This window comes from Danio rerio, chromosome 15, assembly GCF_052040795.2.
Source record: "Danio rerio strain M-AB ecotype USA chromosome 15, GRCz13ab, whole genome shotgun sequence".
NCBI classification, from domain to species: domain Eukaryota; kingdom Metazoa; phylum Chordata; class Actinopteri; order Cypriniformes; family Danionidae; genus Danio; species Danio rerio.
Window position 1 is genome coordinate 12,438,715 of NC_141035.1, and position 8,748 is coordinate 12,447,462.

Consider the following 8,748-nt stretch of genomic DNA (forward strand, 5'->3'; position numbering starts at 1 on the left):
TGTATTAATCAAGTGCACAAAATATAGAAGAGAGAGGGACCAGTTTAAAATAAAACTAAGAGATTTGGACATGACAGACATTACAATCACTAACATTTTTAAAAAGGCTCAGAAAGAAACTAAAGTATATGATTATCTGCTAAAATTCTTGAGGAGTACAGGTTTGTTTTACAGGATTTAATCGGAAAGAATTATATTTTGGTTAGTTAGTTAGTTTTATTTAGATTTTTATTATGAATATTGTTTATTATTATTAATTTACTATGAAAGGGTTTTAAAAAGGTGTTTTTTATTTTATTTTTATTTATTTAAATTTTTTTTTTTTTTTTTTAGAGAATAAGTAGTAAGCCTTCCACTCATTGAAGTCTCACACTCAAACACAGTAGGTGGCGGTAATGCACCTCAAGCTGGTTTGCCACCCGCCATTAAACGAAAAAGAAGAAGAAGAAGAAGAAGAAGAAGAACCACGAAGAGGTTCACTTCTCCCCTGCTCCAGACTCGTGATCAGAGATGTATAAAGTACTAGAGACCCATACTTAAGTAAAAGTACAAGTGCTCTATCAAAAAGTGACTTGAGTAGAAGTAGAAGTGCTCTTTAATCACCATACTTAAGTAGAAGTACAAAAGTATTCAACATTTTTAGTACTTAAGTATTGCAAGTAGTTTATTTCAAAATTTACTACTCAAGTACTGAAAGTAAAAGTACAAGTATTGTGTAATGTAGTTATTAAAGAAAGCAGTCAAAAGACATCATATTGTTTTGTTTATTTTAAATATCTTTGGGGCACTTGATTAAGCAGAATGAAAAGAAACATGGCTTATGATACTGTTTTTCTCTGTAAATAATTTCTATGGTACAAGAACTCACATCGTCAGGCTCTTTTACCAGAAAATCACTTCACTGATGAGATAATTCAGCATGTTCATTCATACTCTCTCTCTCTCTCTCTCTCTCTCTCTCTCTCTTTTACACACACATATACACACACACACACACCTAAATGTACACTCTCACACATTCATACACTCTCACACAGTTCTCTCTCTATCTCTCTCTCTCTCTCACACACACACACACACACACACACACGCACACACACACACACACACACACACACACACACACACACACACACACATTTTTGTGAATTGTGGGGACATTACATAGGTTACAATTGTTTTTATACTCTACAAACTATACTTTTGTATTGAATTTTATACATAATATCCACATAATTCACCATCTCCTCCTAACATCTGTGTAATACCGATGTTGTTATACATATACATGGGCACACACACACACACACACACAAACACGAAAATACACTCTTTTACACTCTCATACACTCTCTCTCTCTCTCTCTCTTACACACACACAGACGCACACACAGGTACAATCACACTGTTTCTCTCTTACATGCATTATTCACTCACACACACTCACACTTTGGTACACTGTAAACGATTTCTGTTGTTTTCACGGTATTATACTGCATTTCTCAACAGTTGTTTACTGTATAAGCTGTGCACAGTGTGTTACTGTATATATTGCTGTTTTCACAGCATAATAATGTATTCTCAACATTTCCATACTGTGAACATGATTAACAGTATGCTACTGCAGATTTTACAATGAATTTTGGGAAAAAATCAGTTACTGTGAATCTAAATACAGTACTACAAATGACCATGAAAAACTCTACACACACTTTATATTATTATTATTATGTTTATTTTATTTTTTGACAAAGTATTTTGTGAAGAAAAATAAAATAACCAGTTTCTTCAGACTGTTCAGTGCATAAAACTGTCCCCTGGTTTTCCATATTGGGTGTACTGCAACTTAATTTTATAAGGTTAACATGAAAATATTAAATCATTTTTAATCAACGTAACTTTGTGCTTAACCAAAACGTAAACTGGAACAAAAGTAATTGATTCATGAAACCAAAGTCAGCTTAAATTTCATAATGACCAGCCTGCTTTAGACGGATTCATCACCATGGAGGTCACATCTCCGCATTTTCAAAACAATATTTTCAAATACGCACCATCTCTATAAATAAACCACAGACTTGAGTTTAAAACAACTACATTCCCGCATGAAAAACGGTTAAAACTAAATTTCATAACACATTCATTATAGAGCCATCTAAGACCGGGGCAAGTCTCACATGTCTAGCCGATTATAACCTCGTTTCGCCGGATACATGAGTGATGATGGACACCCTGGAGGTCAGAATCTCCGCTATCGGCAAAGCACGCTTAAAATTTACACATGATATCTATAAATAAACCACAGATTTGAGTTTGTAAGAACTACATTATCGCATGAAACACTGTTGAAATTTCATTTCGTGACATATTAAACGCAATATTTATAATATTAGCTGGGCTTTCTCATCCGCCATTACCATTTGCTTGTTGATGTGAAATGAATTCTGGGAGAAAAAAAAATATTTATATATAATTCTCAAAACACTTCAAACGAACTTTATTCTTATTGTCAATGTCAGATATATGTAATAAATTCGCTGGTAAAGTGAATAAAAAACAATGTTACTATATTGTAATCAATATCACGTTTGCACTGGTTCGGTTCAGCACTCGAGCAACTCTGAATCGTATTGAACCGAATTGAACCGTTTGCTTGGGAATTATTTGATCACACGTGTTCACAAGCACATTCAGCAATATGCAATTAGTGTATAATTAGTGTATAAATGCGTGTGGCCAAGCAGTATAACGAAATAGTAATGAATCATATACAAAAAGGAATCGGTTTTAGGCGGATTCGATTCTTTACTGTTCACTAAGGAGCCGATTCATAGAACCGAACGGACACGACTCGACATGCAGGCAACGGCTCTCCTAATTTGAAATTCACCTGTCGTCTTTCATCCAGCGAATTCATCCTCGGTAAGTGTTTTAAAGTCAAATTCTGTCCGTTAAAGGATTGTTTTATAAGTATTTCTGTGTATTGTGTGTGTAATTTAAAATAATTAACCAAGTGACATTAGTTGTAGGTTCTTATGTTATGTCACGCTATCCGTTAACAAACGGTATTTTAAACAAGAAATAACAGACGCCAGGCGGTCATTGTATTGTTTGCGAGGTATTAGATACAGTGAGTTTATCTTGAGTGAGTTTTTGACCATACGTTAAGTTACCTGAAAATAAAAACATAACTTTAACTTATTGTAACTGCATTAATGAATTCTCTATTTCAGCACAACACTGAGATGAAGGCGAAGTCACCATGAAAAGTTAAACGTTTACCGTTAAGGTAAGCTCTGGTCTTCACATAGTCATTATGACTAAGCTATCATTATGGTAAAATTTTTCAACTGTAAGTTAGTTATTTAAACTAAACTCATAATGAAATGAGTCTTAACTGTTTTATTAAATGGAGCTGAAAATTAAATGCAGTTGAATTATTTTAAGCTAACGTTAATATTAACAAAATACATATTAATTGTATATTTCTCAATAATGTTAATGAGCTTGATGTATAGCGTGTCATTAATTGTACATTTAATTTTTGGTGTTCAGGTGTACCTGAGGTGAGTGTACGTTCTGAATACACAGATATAAGCCAAAGTCATTATCACTATATATATATATATATATATATATATATATATATATATATATATATATATATATATATATATATATATATATATATATATATATATATATATATATCCATCCTATTCTAAGTGAAATTGATGGGGTCAGGGAATGATTTGTGTACAAATGTATTTTAACCCCATACAGATTGGTATGGTTGTACCATAGATTTAGATTAATGTTAAGTCTTATTTTACTCTTATTATATTTATCTGTTTTTCAGCTACAGTAATTGATGTTGAAAAAACTGATGCAACCAATCACTCTTCACTTGATTATTCAAGGTAATGTTGATGTCTTCCTCATTTTGATTAGATTTTTAAATGTCAAGTTGTTCACAGATTTATTGTGAGGAGTTTCATGTACAACCTCTTTTTCTTCTTCCAGCAGTTCCTAAGATAAAAAAATCTGGTGTTAAAACAGCCACAGCTATGCTATTTGCCTACACAGTGCTGAGTAAATATTAGACAAACGTTTTTTTCTATAACTGTTGTCTTTGTGTTTATTAGCAATTTTACTGGGCGTATGTGTTTTTTTTTTTTTTCAAACAGCCTGGAAACTGTAAGTTTAGTTCAATATGTTATTTTATGCTATTCATTTTTGTGTTAACATAGATTGCATGGTGAAGCTATCGATTTATAGTGGGAAAATGTAAAAGAGAATCACTTAATACAATGGCATAATGATTCTGCTTGTTCAAAGAAGGTACTTGATTTAGTTTTCCTCAAGCGACACATCAGTTTTTATGACTATTGCTTGACACTTGAATTGAAGGGACAGTTCACCCCAAAATGAAAATAATAGCATCTTTGGCATCCTCCACTTGTTTCAAAATAGTTATACATTTAATTTGTTCCGTTGAACACAAACTCGTATTTTTTAAAGAAATTTGGTTCAAATATGGATGTCAATAGTTACTGGTTACTAACACTTTTCAAAATATCTGCTTTAGTGTTTAACAGAAATTTAAATGGATTTAAAACACGTGGAGTAATGGTGGCAAAAAAGTAAACTATCCTTTTAAATATTTTATTCTGAGACTTATTTATATATGTCTTGTCTTTTGCCATATTGTCTTTCTAGCTCAGATTGTGATGAACCTGGAATGCGACACCAGTTACTCTTAAGACAAGAACCGACTAAAGCACAGATGTGGAGGGATTTGCAGCCAAACTTACTGGAGGGAAGGAACCTTTAGGTAAAAGCACCTGCTTTATTTAGATCTGAAGTATTTTATTTGACATAGAGATTTATTGTTTTAATTATAATTTGAAGCAAACAAGGTTGAGCACCCCTGGTCTAAAAGCTCAAAAATGCTGTTTCCGTGATAAGGTAAAATGTAGTTGAGAAATAGATTCATTAGGATCAATGCTTAAAGTAAACATTTTCTTCTCTCTGTAGACCAAACATGTTTACTATTCCTCACATTTTAATAAATTGTTTCTGTTTTTGTTTCTTACAGTGTGGGTGAACATACTGCCTGGATGTCCAACAAAGGCTGCACAAGAGCTCATTTGATAGCACATATTCTGTCCTGTCTACATCTCTGATGACCTGGAAGTGCTTCGACATCAGTGAGTAATACATCTTTATATTGTCATGCATACAGGATTTCTGTAAGCTTAGCTTTAATGTTAGTTTCTAATCAGCAGTGCCTGTTTTAAAAAATTAAGTATTTAAATTATTCTCAACGTTTTACTGATGCTGTGCACAGTAACGTTATGATGATTTAGTTTGAGGAAATGTCACTAGAGGGTTTGTATAAAAAATAAATAAATAAATAAATAAATTGTATGAAATGACTCGATAAAATGTTTATTTGTCTCACTGACATGCCATCACTGCTGCATATTAAAATAGTAAAATGAATTGACAGCAGAATATTACCACAAACATTTCATGAAGTAGGCTAGACTGCTCTTTAGTTCTCTACTCAACTTTAACACATTTCCTCGTGTCGCTGAGCCTCTCTGCAGATTTTGCCAAAAATGAATGCTTAGTGATTACTTTGTTTTATGCAAACCAAATATCAGTAACTTATCATTAGCATTATTTTAAAAAATCACCCACGGCTTTCATGTTCTCTAACGCAGTCTTATCTGTAAGTTAGAAGTGGATTTATACGTGTTAAAAGCCTAAAAGTATTTAATTAACATTAGTCACGTTAAATTAGATTATTTTTATTTATTAAATTTTAAATATGTAGCCTCTTATAGTGAGAATGAACTGTGTTCACCCCTCTTAAATCCGTGGAAGCACTAGTAGTGTGATCATGGAATCAGATATTCGAGCTATACAGAGTCGGACATTAAGTTAAGATGAGACTTTATTTTTTACACACCTGTGTGGACAACTGACTAGCGATCTTCAAGAACAATGCCCGCTGATCTTTTCCCCATTAACGTTAGTGTAATTGTGAATTAACAACAAACTGTATTTCACCAACAAAAACAATTAAAAAAACTGTTATATATATTATAACTGTTATATATATTTATATATATATATATATATAAAAACAACAGTGCAGTGTTTCGTTTCTGAATGAATTAAATGGTTTGAGGGATGATTAGTTTTTACTCCAGTGATTAATTTTGCTTGTCATTTTTGCAGGATCATCAGAAGTGCTGCTGCCCTTTTTCACTGTCCCTTTCCACATCATTTGGCCTTCATCATGTCTTGTAGCAGTATTTTCACCTGTTTTTAAAATTGTAATAATTTTTGATACATTAATTGTTGACTGGTTTTAATGATCAATTGTTTATTAGTGTTCTGTTGCTTTGTTATATTGAATAATTGCTACTGTTTTAGCATGGTTTACACAATAAACCTTTATTGTGAAGTTAAAGTTTCAGTTTCTTTATTTTTCTTGTATTTCTTGAACAGTTAAAATAACACTTGTGCAATTTTTGAACATTTTTACCCATTATAAAGTAGCACTTAAATAAAATAAAATAACATTTAATAACTGTAAAATACTATACAGTAATAATGAAAGTAACGTTAAAATACCGTAGTTCTTCATGGTAAAAATGTACAATAAAATACTGTTTTCAGTTTTGCAGTATGTGTATCACTACTGTAATTGGTGTTACAGTAAAAATCAACAACAGTAAAATGATGTATTACATTTTACAGTAAATGTAATACTAATGTAATTAGTATTACAGTAATGTTACTGTTTTATGAAATACAGCAGCTACTGGATAATTGTTGCCAGTAACTTACTGTTAATTTAACAAGAAATCGTTTACAGTGTAGTTTTGAAGTTTGATTGGTTAATACCACAATAAACAGGAGTTCTGTCTTCTGGAAGCACTCGTGAAACTAAACTAAACAAGCAAACTAAATCCTGTTGCACTAATTTACTTGATTTTGATTTTATTGTAAAAAAAAAAGAAAAACAGGAAAGCGTGTATAGTACTGTGTTAAAAGAAAATCTAAAATACTTTATGGCTTATGGCTATGGTTTAGTATTAATTTTTAAAATTTTGATTATGTTTTTAATTAAATTGGTCTGGCACTTCATATGTTCTGTAGTATATTTATTAATTCTGGTACTTTTACCATAAACCAACTTCTTAACCAGTTGGTAGAGGCTGATATTTTAGAAATTATGGGATGTGTTGAGAAAAAAATGCATTGACTGTGTTTAATAGCGACATTATGAGTTAAGAAATGCAATAAAAAAATCTATTGCTTTTGTCTTGGTGTGACAGTTATAGGGTTATTTTTAATACAATTTTGTTCTTTAATACAGCAGTCAGATATATGAACTGTACTCTTAATTTGACCTGCTTAAAGAAAGCACTCTTTCTGAATGTATCAAACAAAACTCATGCACAGAAGACAGCACGAGCATTTACAGCTAATACACTCATGTCAATATTATCCCGCCTGCTTTTTGAGCGCTGACAGGCGAGGTCTTATGATGATTGGTTATTATCTTCATCTGCTCAACAGAAAGGGCTTTAGACATATAAGCGCTGTTCACCCATGGCGGGAAGAATACGCGGTTATCACAGGTAATAGACAAAGTGGAGAAAACTTGAACATCAGGCACGCTCGTGTCTGGATGGATCGACAGCTTTAACAGCCAAGAAAAGAGGGAAAGTTACCTTACAAACAGGCCAGCGGGTCAAATGTCCAAAGTGAGAAAGAGAGAGGCAGAGGTGAAGTTTTACAACATTTCTCCCTAATAGTAAATTAGCGGCTCGTGTGCCGCCTTCACTCGCGCCTCCGTCCTCCGCCATAGTATTGCGACATCGCGCATAGGAGATAAATGACGTCATCACGTAATCACCGGTTATGACCTATTACTGAACTGATATCGATCATTTTGACACCCCTAGTAACGAGTAACGATGCAGCACACACAAAATCTATCGGAGTAAAAGTATTAAACACATGGAAAATATGTACTTAAGTAAAAGTGGAAGTAGGAGAAAAAAATAATACTCCAGTAAAGTACAGATACTGCCTTTTAGTACTTAAGTACAGTAGTGAAGTAGTTCTACTTCGTTACTATACATCTCTGCTCGTGATTGTTGTGGGTGTTGATCTGGTTGGTTGTAAAAAGGAGTTTAATGGGCTAGTGAGTTCAACTTTAGTTTCTGTCTGTTGAGAAACTTGTTTGTTTTTTTTGCGTTGTGGAATTTTACAGGCAGTGTGTCTGTTTTCTTAGTTGTTATATAAATACATATATTCTTTTGTGTGTGGTACGTAAAAGGTAATTGTATTGTTTCTTTCTGACTTTTTGATTTAAAAACTGAAGCTGTAGGGAGAGGGTGCCATTTTTATTTTTGTAATTGTTTGACTGTGTTTATTGATAGTAAGGGAGTTGAGGAAAGCCTGTGTTGTTTAATTTCTTTTCTTTTACCTGAAATTAGGTTATTTAGTACTCCTCCTGAGCTAGACCTGTTTTGTTTGTTGTTTTGGTTTAATCCTTCTCCTGAGATTTATGCTTCATTTATTGTTTATTGATTTAAGAACCAAATAATAAAATAATTTAAGTTTACTCTTGTGGTTGTTTCACATTTCTGAGGCAGGATTGAAGTGTTCCCTCAAAATTTGTTTAGTTAATTTATACACAATTCATTAATTTGGTCTTCT

General features: G+C 32.5%; 1 long non-coding RNA gene across 2 annotated transcripts; it reads left to right on the top strand.

Moving 5' to 3' along the window:
- Positions 1-1,833: 1,833 nt before the first annotated feature.
- LOC147840520 (uncharacterized) lies at positions 1,834-6,484 on the top strand. Of its 2 annotated transcripts, none has more exons than XR_015509083.1 (6): positions 1,834-2,922; positions 3,234-3,289; positions 3,860-4,341; positions 4,720-4,834; positions 5,099-5,210; positions 6,250-6,484. It is a non-coding gene; the product is annotated as an uncharacterized LOC147840520 (long non-coding RNA). The 2 variants fall into 2 exon arrangements; XR_015509082.1 differs by having other exon boundaries at positions 2,100-2,922; positions 3,860-3,920.
- Positions 6,485-8,748: the final 2,264 nt, after the last annotated feature.